This window comes from Eurosta solidaginis, chromosome 3, assembly GCF_040869045.1.
Source record: "Eurosta solidaginis isolate ZX-2024a chromosome 3, ASM4086904v1, whole genome shotgun sequence".
In the NCBI taxonomy this organism is placed as follows: Eukaryota; Metazoa; Arthropoda; class Insecta; order Diptera; family Tephritidae; genus Eurosta; species Eurosta solidaginis.
The window spans coordinates 161,706,703-161,719,128 of record NC_090321.1 but is presented as its reverse complement, the minus strand read 5'-3'; the positions used below and the strand labels follow the sequence as shown (position 1 = coordinate 161,719,128).

Sequence of the window (12,426 nt, the reverse complement as noted above, 5' to 3'; positions counted from 1 at the left end):
AGAAACATGTCCTAGTAACCATCGCAGTTTGTAAACTTACAATTTTTCTCTAATATCAATTACAGAAACATTTTTATTCTACACATTCTAATATAACAAAAAACTTACCTCTGCATTTTGAGATTTGGCGATGTCGACTAGAGTTTTACGGCTGGATGCACAATATCCAATAGTTTCATAATGGTTGCCCCATCATTTGATATTGTGGCCCTACCACTGGAATCAACAATATGTTTTGCCATACTGTTTGCGTCCACAATTGAATGCGAGGCATTGATGTTGGATATGAGTTGAGGTTCTACCTTGAGAGCTATCGGTACCCAAATATTTTTTACACAAAAACTCATGTACCCAATACAAGTTCAGGACGTTCATATTTATCGACACGCTGTCCGGTGTGGCTCAAATGTTGGAAATATTCAGTTGGCACTGTTGAGAAAAAATATGGATCAATGAACACAAGTAAAAGTGAAAGAGTTTTTTTACCATCTGTTGTTACTTTACACATTAGACATTGGAAACGACGACAAATTGCATATTAGCCTTGCAACGATTACATCTAATTGGACCCATTTCACCAAAATTTACAATGGGTGGCTCATATTCACCCTCAACCGTGAGTGCCATTGGCGAGATGGTAAGTGTAAAGGACAAAACTGTTGTTTTTAATAAATCAGCTGTTGCAGGTATGCAATAAAAAAAGGCCTGCAAACGAGAAAGATCAATGTAATTGCCAAACAAAAAATTAATTTCGAATATCGATACCTAACGTAACGTGGCGAGGAGTTACCCTGATCTTGTACCACATATTTTGTGGTCACCAATGGTGGTAATAAACCCTGTTCATTAGTAATAAAAGCACCATCATATCCTATAAATAATGTAAGGAATACTCCTTTGGGAGTATAGGACTGCTCCAAATCTAATCTGTATTCATACAAAAAATGTGCTCCAATTAACATTGCGATGTCCTAGGAGAGGAGTAGGTGATCCCACTCTCGCTTTTTTTGTGAGTATTCCATAGAGTACATACGTGAGAGTACTTTCCAAGGTACTTTCACTGTAGCACTCCATGGAGCACCCACAGAGGATCATATGCCAAAGTACTAAAGAGGAATTGTGTCGGAAAGAATTATCGAAGTGAATTTAATTTAAAATGAAAGTAAATGAAGAGGGGCAATATAACTTTTATATTTTATACTACGAATATTCTTATGTTATTTAGCATTTGCGTGAATAAAGAAACTAATATAATATGTATACATAAAACCAGTGCGCTATTGCATTTTATAAGAGTTGCCAAAGTAAAATTTTATTATCAGTTATTTGCATGCAACATTTTACTTTTGGCAACTTTGTTCGATCGTCATCGTGTTGTGATCACTGGCGTTAAAAAACGAGCAATGATCGGCTGATTGTGGTCCGCAAACGCATTGCAAAGGAGTATTGTTAGAGTACTCCAACATGAAGAAATTGGAACACGTAATCCAAGAATTTTTGCAGGGTGATAATGAGATTTTACTATACCAACTCAGATAAAATGCAACAGCGCACTGGTTTTATGTATACATACTATAGTATAGAGAAATATTAGTTTCTTTATTCACGCAAATGCTAAATAACATAAGAATATTCGTAGTATAAAATATAAAAGTTGTATTGCCCCTCTTCATTTACTTTCCTTTTAAATTAAATTCACTCCGATAATTCTTTCCGACACAATTCCTCTTTAGTACTTTGGCATATGATCCTCTGTGGGTGCTCCATGGAGTACTACAGTGAAAGTACTTTGGAAAGTACTCTTACGTATGTACTCTATGGATTACTCACAAACAAAGCGAGAGTGGGATCACCTACTCCTCTCCTAGGACATCGCAATGTTAATTGGGGCACATTTTTTGTATGAATACAGATTAGTTTTGGAACACTCTTATACTCCCAAAGGAGTATTCCTTACACTATTTATGGAGTACTCGCGTTTTTTGAAGGGTAATTGTAATGCTTTGCGTATAGCTTTAATGACGATACGTGCACGCACGCCTTCCTCAACATATGGCTTAACTTGTTTTAAGATTTCACATGCTTAAAGTACTACTGAAGTGGTGCCATCGCCGACCTGATAAGAGAAACATTTTTATATGTATTTAATTAGCGAGCTTTTCTCATATTGCTTTATACAATGGTTTTTGTAATTGATATTAGAGAAAAATTGTAAGTTTACAAACGGCGATGGTTACTGGGACATGTTTCTGAATTTCACTTCTTCATCAGCTAGCTTTTCGGGAGCTGAGGGTTGAACTCGAATCTCGAACATTCACATCAGTGCAAGCCTTTAGTTGCTAAGCCATATGAATGTCCCGTTGTTCGCTGTACAATTGGTCTCTAACGCCCCGATTCTAGTGTGGTAACAACATTCTTCACCACGGTAACGAAGTCATGTGGCAACTTTTACACCCTTTTGGTATTCTACCCGCGAAATTAACCGGATAATTTTTTACCCACAAAAGTAGGTGGTTACATCGAAATAACCTCACAACAGCTGTTGTTTAAAAAAAGGCAAAACTGAAAAATAAAGAATTGTAAGCCCAAATAAGTAAAGATAATAGTAAAAGAGTGTTTTCTATTGCTATACATATTTGTTTACATTATGTACTTTCACAGAATAAATTAGAATATACCTATGTATAAACTTATCATGCATAATATGCATATACACATCGTTCCGTTCATTCGTTAACCTCGTATCTACAAGTGAGACATTTTCGGTAAAGCGAACACGGTTGCCACACCATGTTTTCATTTGGGACCAAAATTCATCGAAAAAAAGGACCAAATTTTTGTTTTATTATATTAGTATAAAACACAAAATTTTAGGATGTTTCCATATAAAATTTTACTAAACATAGTGAAGACTTTTCTTTAATTCAAGCTGAAAAAACAAATATATGTGCATGCAACCAAAAATGATAATATATTTTGACATAGGATAAGTTTATGTCCTCCACCAACCAAACGTTGTGAACATAGTTTTGGTCACAAAGCTCTTGGTTCTGGAATTATGTTGTTGATTGCAATGAAATAAAATTTATAGTGCAGCTAGGTTTTAGTAAGAAACGGTTCAAAATTTGCGTTCTGATGTTGCCGAACTATGTATGTGGTATGTAGTAAATCATAAATGAAACTAGGCTATTTTTATAGATGATTACTTTTTCCCTTGCTGTTTAAACTTCATATAAGAGCCTAGATTCAGTAAGTGTGAGTTTTGATCCCAGGTCTCAGGGGTTCTGCTAGCACCTACGGGAATAATTTTATACAAAACATTTCTTCCGAAATCAAATATCTTTTGCATTTTTTTCCTTCTGTATTCGAGTTAAAATATTTCTTGTGTCAAGATACTTAGTTTTCAACTACCTTGCGTGGCTTAACACCACAATAGTCCTGGAATTCCTTGAAATCATTCAGCTGGGTGAGAAAGATTTAAATATCAAAGTGTCAAACGAGAAGTAATGCATAGAATTTGTTTATATAAGTTTTGAAAGTGTGAGGCTCACGGCAGATTGCTCGCTATAAGCTATGCTAGGCGAGAAGCAATTTTTATATTCATATATTTTACATAGTGCTGTATAACCGACCGAAATATCTAGCCGTTATTAATATTATTATAAAAAACGAGTTTTTTTTTATTAGTTGGTTATTTCATCAACAATTAACGACAATGTGTTTGCCAACACTTTTCTTTTTAATGCCTGGCATAAATTATATCCTAGGTGAAATGTTATTGTTCTGGTACATTTTACTGACTGAGCAATTTTTTATGGTGAGAGTTCCATTGAAGTATATTCAAAATTATATGGGGGCTAACGAAACTGTGGCGAGTTTTTGGGCAATATTGTGAATTTTCACCTGAGTGAAAAAGAAAGAAAAGTACCAATCGTGGCTACTGCCTAAAAAGGACCAAAATTGAAGAAAAGGGACCAGCGGACCAAATGGGGTTTGAAGGGACCATTTTTGGTCCAAATGGACCAAAGTGGCAACCGTGAAAGCGAAGAAAACTACCTTTTAAATTTCTCCACAGACACTGGTGAGTTTTTAGGTGATGACTGCGTTATCACTTGGGCCAGAATCGCGAATAAAAGAACTGGTAACGATATTCGGTTACATAATGTTCTGGGAACTATTTTACCGGTAACGCTCAGAATCGGGGCGTAAGAGTTGCCTTTTTGTTTATATTCCTTTTTATCACCATGTAGGCACATACACTCTGTATGTAGTTTATTCCTAATGGTGTGGATATGATTTTTAGGCGCACTTTTGAAAGCTTAGTAACATTTTTTCGGATTTTTACAGTATTTGTTTTTAATACTTCTGCTGTTACTATTATATCAATATGATCATATGTATTTAATTAGCGAGCTTTGCTCATATTGCTTTATACAATGGCTTTTGTAATTGATATTAGAGAAAAATTGTAAGTTTACAAACGGCGATGGTTACTAGGACATGTTTCTGAATTTCACTTCTTCATCAGCTAGCTTTTCGGGAGCTGAGCGTTGAACTCGAATCTCCAACATTCATATCAGTGCAAGCCTTTAGCTGCTAAGCCATATGAATGTCCCATTGTTCGCTGTACAATTGGTCTCTAAGAGTTGCCTTTTTGTTTATATTCCTTTTGATCACCATGTAGGCATATACACTCTGTACGTAGTTTATTCCTAATGGTGTGGATATGATTTTTAGGCGCGCTTTTTAAAGCTTAGTTACATTTGTTCGGATTTTTACAGTATTTGTTTTTAATACTTCCGCTGTTACTATTATATCAAATGATCATATGTATTTAATTAGCGAGCTTTGCTCATATTGCTTTATACCAGGCATGCTTAACGAACGAAACAATATCATTTCGTTACGATAATCAACGTTAATAAACGAAACGAAGTCATTTCGTTTCGTTTATTAACGTTAAGAACGCGAAATTAACGTTAATTTGACGATCTTAACGTTAATAAACGAAACGAAGTGACTTCGTGCCGTTTATTAACGTTGATTATCGTAATGAAATGATATCGTTTCGTTCGTTAAGCATGCCTGCTTTATACAATGGTTTTTGTAATTGATATTAGAGAAAAATTGTAAGTCTACAAACGGCGATGGTTACTAGGACATGTTTCTGAATTTCACTTCTTCATCAGCTAGCTTTTCGGGAGCTGAGCGTTCATAAACATGTCGAAGCGCCAATCAAAGGAACAACAACGGGCTTTATTGGAAAAATGCGCTGCCACAGCAATATCCTCCAAACTTCCCTAAAAGAAACGCTGATAGTTTTACTAATACACTCACACTTGTAATTGACACTGCTGGTCCTGCGATGACGTAAACATTGATACTAAAATTTATGTATGTTCCTTTGATCGCTCGCGCATGTCCGCATGTTCCCAACAACAGCCTATAATCATGAAAAAGGACTCAAACTGGGAAAGCTTCGGACACCTGGTACAGAACAAAAGAACATACAGCAGATATCATTATGCATGTGAGACAGATACGTAATTCTCAACGGAATTTTATGTATGCGAGAACAGTTTATCCGATTTAATCAAGTTGTCACTACTGACTGTCATATGACAATCAAATGATTATCACGGTTGTTTTGTTATTTTTTAAATTCCGCCATTTTCAACCGACGAAAACCATATAAAAAATAAGTTTAAAAAGTGAAAAAGAGAGCATTTCAAAGCTCCATGCTAAAAGAAAAAAAATCGAAAATAATATTAAAAAATACCAAAAGCTGTCGGAATGTATGGGGGCGCACTCAAAAAATTGATACGCGAAAAATAATAGTGGTTAGTGGTGATTCATTTTTAAATGTGTTTCCGCATGAGGTAAGCGCTCTTCTGTTGTTTTGTTATTTTCTGAATTTAAATTGAACATTCTGAACTCGAATTCTTATAAAACTATTTATTTTAAACAAATAAACACGTATGCTTTTATCACGTACAAAATTAAAAACGTAATGAAATAAAGTAAATAAAAAGCAAAAAGCATTGTTTCATTTTTGGCGGAATATAGCAATGGTCATTTATGATAGTATAACAGTCAAACCTGATATCTACAGTAAACTATCATTTATGACACTTTTTGATAGTTAGAGTGTCGGCACTGATCCAGGAAAAGGAATGAGAGTGAGCAGTACGGCTATATACTTAATCAGTAGGCCATGTTGGTGTATAAGAAGGAGACAAAAACTCACACGTACACACTTGTTTACATCACATTTGCGCAAGTCCCCTTAAGTTTGTGATAGAAAGTTTGTATGAGGCGCTGATCGTTAGGTTGACATTGCTGACAATCAGATGATAGTCATATGATAGTCAGTATTCTTGTAGGGTTATTCATCAAAAAAAAGATTTCTTTTCTAAAATGGTTGTGGGCGCTGTACTTTTCTTTGGTGGATCTAACGTCATACAAAAAATATAAAATCGCAATTTTAAATATAGAATTGGAATTCAAGGCTGAGCGTGACAATGCTGAAGTACGTATTGAAATTGTAAGTTTACAAACGGTGATGGTTACTAGAACATGTTTCTGAATTTCACTTCTTCATCAGCTAGCTTTTCGGGAGCTGAGCGTTGAACTCGTATCTCCAACATTCACATCAGTGCAAGCCTGTAGCTGCTAAGCCATATGAATGTCCCGTTGTTCGCTGTACAATTGGTCTCTAAGAGTTGCCTTTTTGTTTATATTCCTTTTGATCACCATGTAGGCACATACACTCTGTATGTAGTTTATTCCTAATGGTGTGGATATGATTTTTAGGCGCGCTTTTGAAAGCTTAGTAACATATGTTCGGATTTTTACAGAATTTGTTTTTAATACTGCCGCTGTTACTATTATATCAATATAATCATATGTACTTAATTAGCGAGCTTTGCTCATATTGCTTTATACAATGGTTTTTGTAATTGATATTAGAGAAAAATTGTAAGTTTACAAACGGCGATGGTTACTAGGCCATGTTTCTGAATTTCACTTCTTCATCAGCTAGCTTTTCGGGAGCTGGGCGTTGAAGCCTTGGTTTGTAAACTTACAATTTTTCTCTAATATCAATTACAACAGCAATATGAGCAAAGCTCGCTAATTAAATACATATGATCATATTGATATAATAGTAACAACGAAAGTATTAAAAACAAATACTGTAAAAATCCGAACAAATGTTACTAAGCTTTCAAAAGCGCGCCTAAAAATCATATCCACACCATTAGGAATAAACTAAATACAGAGTGTATGTGCCTACATGGTGATCAAAAGGAATATAAACAAAAAGGCAACTCTTAGAGACCAATTGTACAGCTAACAACGGGACATTCATATGGCTTAGCAGCTAAAGGCTTGCACTGATGTGAATGTTGGAGATTCGAGTTCAATGCTCAGCTCCCGAAAAGCTAGCTGATGAAGAATTGAAATTCAGAAACATGTCCTAGTAACCATCGCCGTTTGTAAAATTACAATTTTTCTCTAATATCAATTACAAAAACCATTGTATAAAGCAATATGAGCAAAGCTCGCTAATAAATACATATGATCATATTGATATAATAGTAACAGCGGAAGTATTAAAAACAAAAACTGTAAAAATCCGAACAAATGTTACTAAGCTTTCAAAAGCGCGCCTAAAAATCATATCAACACCATTAGGAATAAACTACATACAGAGTGTATGTGCCTACATGGTGATCAAAAGGAATATAAACAAAAAGGCAACTCTTACGGGCCGATTCTGAGCGTTACCGGTAAAATAGTCCCCAGAACATTATGTAACCGAAAATCGTTTCCAGTTCTTTTATTCGCAATTCTGGCCAAAGTGGTAACGCTGTCATCATCGAAAAACTCACCAATGTCTGTGGCGAAATTTAAAAGTTGGTTTTCTTCGCTTTATCCATGGCGGAACGATACAAAATGGGAGCATGCGACAGCTGAATATAAACTTTTTTATTTGATTTGATACATCAACTTCCGGCGCAGTTAGATTTTGACATTCGTCCATCGAATTTACAAAAACAAAGTACATGGAATTTTTATTTATGTTTGTAGGTATGTCACCATGCAGTCACCTTGTATGGTTCCGCCATGGCTTTACCGAAAATGTGTCACTCGTAGATACGAGGTTAACAAATAAACGAAACGATGTGTATATATGTACATACATGCATAAGATTTTACGTAGTTATATTGTAATTTATTCTGTGAAAGTACATAATGTAAACAAATATATAATATATAGCAAGAGGCAACACTATTTTACTATTATCTTTACTTATTTGCGCTTACAATTCTTTATTTTTCAGTTTTGCCTTTTTCTAAACAACAGCTGTTGTTTGGTTATTTCGATGTAACCACCTACTTTTGTGGGTAAAAAATTATCCGGCTACTTTCGCGGATAGAATACCAAAAGGGTGTAAAAGTTTCCACATGATTTCGTTACCGTGGTAAAGAATGTTGTTACCACACTAGAATCGGGGCGTTAGAGACCAATTGTACAGCGAACAAGGGGACATTCATATGGCTTAGCGGCTAAAGGCTTGCACTGATGTGAATGTTGGAGATTCGAGTTCAACGCTCAGCTCCCGATAAAGCTAGCTGATGAAGAAGTGAAATTCAGAAACATGTCCTAGTAACCATCGCCGTTTGAAAACTTACAATTTTTCTCTAATATCAAAAAATCCGAACAAATGTTACTAAGCTTTCAATAGCGCGCATAAAAATAATATCCACACCATTAGGAATAAACTACATACAGAGTGTATGTGCCTACATGATGATCAAAAGGAATATAAACAAAAAGGCAACTCTTACGCCCGATTCTAGTGTGGTAACAACATTCTTCACCACGGTAACGAAATCATATGGAAACTTTTACACCCTTTTGGTATTCTATCCGCGAAAGTAGCCGGATAATTTTTTACCCACAAAAGTAGGTGGTTACTTCGAAATAACCACAACAGCTGTTGTTTAGAAAAAGGCAAAACTGAAAAATAAAGAATTGTAAGCGCAAATAAGTAAAGATAATAGTAAAAAAGTGTTGCCTCTTGCTATATATTATATATATGTTTGTATTATGTACTTCCAAATTACAATATAGCTATGTAAAAACATATGCATGTGTGTACATATATACACATCGTCTCGTTTATTCGTTAACCTCGTATCTACGAGTGACACATTTTCGGTAAAGCCATGGCGGAACCATACAAGGTGGCAGCATGGTGACATACCTTCAGACATAAATAAAAATTCCATGTACTTTGTTTTTGTAAATTCAATGGACAAATGTCAAAATAGTACTGCGCTGGAGGTTGCTGTATCAAATCAAATAAAAAAAGTTTATATTCAGCTGTCGCATGCTGCCTCTTTGTATCGTTCCGCCATGGGTAAAGCGAAGAAAACCAACTTTTAAATTTCACGACAGACATTGGTGAGTTTTTCGGCGGTGGCAGCGTTACCACTTTGGCCAGAATCGCGAATAAAGAACTGGTAACGATTTTCGGTTACATAATATTTTGGGTACTATTTTACCGGTAACGCCCAAAATCGGTCCGTTAGAGACCAATTGTACAGCGAAGAACGGGACATTCATATGGCTTAGCAGCTAAAGGCTTGCACTGATGTGAATGTTGGAGATTCGAGTTCAACGCTCAGCTCCCGAAAAGCTAGCTGATGAAGAAGTGAAATTCAGAAACATGTCCTAGTAACCATCGCAGTTTGTAAACTTACAATTTTTCTCTAATATCAATTACAGAAACATTTTTATTCTACACATTCTAATATAACAAAAAACTTACCTCAGCATTTTGAGATTTGGCGATGTCGACTAGAGTTTTACGGCTGGATGCAAAATATCCAATAGTTTCATAATGGTTGCCCCATCATTTGAAATTGTGGCCCTACCACTGGAATCAACAATATGTTTTTCCATACTGTGTGCGTCCACAATTGAATGCGAGGCATTGATGTTGGATATGAGTTGAAGTTCTACCTTGAGAGCTATCGGTACCCAAATATTTTTTACACAAAAACTCATGTACCCAATACAAGTTCAGGACGTTCATATTTATCGACACGCTGTCCGGTGTGGCCCAAATGTTGGAAATATTCAGTTGGCACTGTTGAGAAAAAATATGGATCAATGAACACAAGTAAAAGTGAAAGAGTTTTTTTACCATCTGTTGTTACTTTACACATTAGACATTGGAAACGACGACAAATTGCATATTAGCCTTGCAACGATTACATCTAATTGGACCCATTTCACCAAAATTTACAATGGGTGGCTCATATTCACCCTCAACCGTGCGTGCCATTGGTGAGATGGTAAGTGCAAAGAGAATAAATACAATAAGAGGCGTCACTCGTTATATTTTTGGCATTTACTCGATGTATACTGAGAGGTAGTCGCTACTTTTTTTTTGGGCGAGATGTTTATAAATGTCTTCTATACATTTTCGTGGGGTATTTGTGTTTATTTTCCAACTGTATTTAATTAATTTATTTAATTCTCTTCCAAAAATCACAGTTGCACAAGGGGCCTACGGATAAATGCGAGACAATTAAAAATGTCCCTCTCAGAAAACATTCGGCATCAATTTTTTTCAATTTCCAGCGAGATACTCACCACAAAATAACGAGTGACGGCTCTTATTGTATTCATCCTCTTTGGTAAGTGTAAAGGACAAAACTGTTGTTTTTAATAAATCAGCTGTTGCAGGTGTGCAATAAAAAAAGGCCTGCAAACGAGAAAGATCAATGTAATTGCCAAACAAAAAATTAATTTCGAATATCGATACCTAACGTAACGTGGCGAGGAGTTACCCTGATCTTGTACCACATACTTTGTGGTCACCAATGGTGGTAATAAACCCTGTTCATTAGTAATAAAAGCACCATCAGCGCTATTTTGATTTTCAACGATAACGCTTATCGGATTAGGCATCTGATCGGGATCTAAACGGAGTTGGGCTACAGTTGCGGCTGTTGATATATACCAGTACCAGGTGCAGGTGGTTGCTAACGAAAATAATACAAAAATAAAAATCAGTAATATTTGAAATATATTAGCTGTATTAGCATACATTATAACCATGACGTCCGGGTATTGGGGGTTGACCCGGCATGGGTGGCTGACTGGCCATTGGCGCCTGTCCAGGTTGTGTTGGTGGCATCATTTGACCCATGTAACCACCTGGTGCACTTGGTTGTTGTAGAGGATAGCCTGGATGTTGAGGTTGTGGAGGCAACCAGGTGGACCAGATTGTGGTGGATAGCCCGACTGTTGTGGCATTGGCAGATAGGTTGTTGCTGCTGCTGTCGTGGCATTGCATAAAAAATGGCTTTTCGTTTGAACTCCGGAAATAGCTTTCACAACAGTGGACTTACCGTGTCCAATCCTGCCAATATTGATTGTTGCCTGACGCAAAATTACCTCTGGCGATAATGGGGACACATTTTCGATATCCTGTAAATAATAGATTTTTATTAACTCAAATTATATTAAAGCAATATAACAGAATGAACGATGCAGATTTTGTAGCACCAGTAATGAAAATGAATGAATGGATGTGTAGCGATATGGGAAAATGATGTTAGATTTCCCAGAAAATGGCTTTTCCCATATCGCATTAAAACTTACTTGATTTTGGTTCCTTTGTGGAAAATATAAATGTATTATTAATATAAAATGCAAATACCGTAGCGCACACAACACTTAATTTAAATTTAGTTTTTATTATATCCGAAATTATTTGTAAATCAATTTTTATTACTCTGCTGTTGCTGCGCTTGTGGTTTCAAGCTGAAAACAACAAATGGCGGATAGATGGAGTTTTTACCTTCGTATTGCTTGCTGAAACAACTGGGCGAATTAGTTGCAATTCCTGTATACGACCTCTCAAAGCATCCATCTCTGCCTCGATTTGTTCTTCAAACTGCGTTATTTTCTCGTTCATACGCGCTTCGAGTTTTGATGATATACGTGCCTCTTGCTCTTTCAGTTGTGTTTCCATCTTTGATGTAATCTTTGTCGACATTTCTGAAATACGTGTCTCATGTGATTCCAGCTGGGATGCCATATATGCCTTCTGCTCTTCCAGTTGAGATGACATTCGCGATGAGATTTCTGAAATACGTGCCTCCTGTGCTTCCATCATGGATGTTAAACGTGTCTCCTGCGATTCCAAATGTGATGACATATACGTTTTCTGTTCTTCTAGTTGAGATGACATTGTCGATGTTTGAGCAGATATTGCAGCCAAAATCATGTTCAAGTCTGTGCTCGTAACTGTCTGCGATGTTTCGTTTTTCTCTTCAATTTTTGTTGTTGTCTCGTCCCCATCAGGATAAAAGACATACTCGTCCACATCAATTCCTTCTGCT

At 36.1% G+C, this 12,426-nt stretch overlaps 2 long non-coding RNA genes across 2 annotated transcripts; both read right to left on the bottom strand.

Annotated features, from left to right (window-relative positions):
* Positions 1 to 143: 143 nt before the first annotated feature.
* On the bottom strand, positions 144 to 865 carry LOC137246722 (uncharacterized). The gene is made up of 3 exons (XR_010951664.1): positions 766 to 865; positions 487 to 705; positions 144 to 429 (listed from the first exon to the last, which is right to left on the bottom strand). It is a non-coding gene; the product is annotated as an uncharacterized lncRNA (long non-coding RNA).
* Positions 866 to 1,995: 1,130 nt separating this feature from the next.
* Positions 1,996 to 10,655, bottom strand: LOC137246721 (uncharacterized). Its single transcript, XR_010951663.1, has 3 exons — positions 10,218 to 10,655; positions 9,840 to 10,160; positions 1,996 to 2,116 (listed from the first exon to the last, which is right to left on the bottom strand). It is a non-coding gene; the product is annotated as an uncharacterized lncRNA (long non-coding RNA).
* Between the last annotated feature and the right edge of the window lie 1,771 nt (positions 10,656 to 12,426).